Source organism: Mandrillus leucophaeus, unplaced genomic scaffold (assembly GCF_000951045.1).
Source record: "Mandrillus leucophaeus isolate KB7577 unplaced genomic scaffold, Mleu.le_1.0 Scaffold34, whole genome shotgun sequence".
NCBI lineage: Eukaryota > Metazoa > Chordata > Mammalia > Primates > Cercopithecidae > Mandrillus > Mandrillus leucophaeus.
In genome coordinates, this window is record NW_012103587.1 from 2,059,047 (window position 1) to 2,060,846 (window position 1,800).

Consider the following 1,800-nt stretch of genomic DNA (forward strand, 5'->3'; position numbering starts at 1 on the left):
CAGGAGTTCGAGACCAGCCTGGCCAACATGGTGAAACCCTGTCTCTAGTAAAAATACAAAAATTAGCTGGGCGTGGTGGTATATGCCTGTAATCCCAGCTAGTCAGGAGGCTGAGGCAGGAGAATCGCTTGAACTAGGGAGGCAGAGGTTGCAGTGAGCTGAGATTGTGCCACTGCACTCCAGCCTAGGCAACAGAGCAAGCCTCCATCTCAAAAAAACCAAAAAACAAAACAAACAAAAAACCTTAAAGGCTTTTGTATCTGCTTTTGTGAAAGTCACATCCCTGCCCCGAGCCAATAATTACAGATCTATTATCTGCTAGACAGGGGAAAGAATACAAAGCCCACGCGATACTGCAGAGCCTCAGGAGGATATTGGGGTCTCACACGGGGCCCCAGTGCAGGACACGCAGCTCAGCCTCCGGGGAACTAGACAGTCAACAGCACCTGCTGTCTCTTTGCTGCTTTCTCTGGGACTGCTGGTTTCTTGCCTCTCCTGTCGTCTGTGCCTCTGATTCTTTTCCTTCTCCTTGAAGTTAATTTTATGGGCCTGAACCCACTGCTCCACTCCCTTTGTTGTGAAAGGAGTCCCCAAGCAATACTTGAACGGGCTTCTCCTCTATTTCGGTCCCAGGGACCTTGGGACAGTTAGCCTCTGCCAAGCCTCCTACAGGCCAGGGCTTGCTGACCACAGGCATGTGGTGCCATCCTTTATGGCGGTATGCTTGCATTGCGCCTGAAGGCCGGGCACTGCCTGTTGGCTTCTGCTCTTGGAAGCTCATATCAATGGTGGTCACACCCCCGATCCATCATACCTGGCCTACAAAGGAGAAAGCCACAGACCTGCTAAGGATGCAGCTGTTTTCCCCATGAATGTATTTCTCAGCTCTTTCACAGAGAAAGCATTTTCTGGGGTCTCCTGGGGTATGTAGTTGGTGGGTGGGTATGCAGGTTGCCATGGTAAATCCTTTCAACACTCCGATCTCCCTAAGCCTTTGCATGCCATAGCGTGCCAGGGTAGCTCTGGCATCTATGCTAACTAAACTTAGGCCACCATGGAGTCCTAGTTCCAGCCACCAACCAAATAAGCTTTGAGAGCCACCTCCAGCTAAGGAAACTAACATATGATATCCAAAATCTTAGTGCACCTTGGTCAGTGAGTTCAGTCTACTCCTGTTCTTCTGCCTGCCTTGGTCTGACACCCTCACACACTCCTTAGGTCTCTGCCAATATATGTTGGCAAAATCTTGCAGTTCTCGTGGTGTAAAAGCTATCTCATTTGAGGCCATAGTGGGTACTAAAAATCTAAGATTCTACGTATGAGTCAGGTGCCAACAGGGAGTAGTTGTGGTGGGTCTGAAGGAGAATGGGCATCTCCTCATGTGAGATTGTCATACAGTTTTCAAGAAAAGGACAGCTAGTCTCCTTAGACGCAACAGAGCAAGCTCCTTCCTTTGGCAACAGAGGCTCAGAGTGACTTGTGGGTTCAAGATTCTCAGGTTCATCTGAGTCCCACCAGATGTCCCCATTCTAAGCTTCAGCATCCCTTTTAATGTCCTACCTTTTTTTTTTTTTGAGATGGAGTCTTGCTCTATGGCCCAGGCTGGAGTGCAGTGGTGTGATCTCAGCTCATTGCAACTTCCGCCCCCTAGGTTCAAGTGATTCTCCTGCCTCAGCCTCCCAAGTAGCTGGGATTACAGGCACCTGCCACCACGCCTGGCTAAATTTTGTATTTTTAGTAGAGATGGGGTTTTGCCATGTTGGCCAGGCTGGTCTCGAACTCCTGACCTCAGGTGATTCA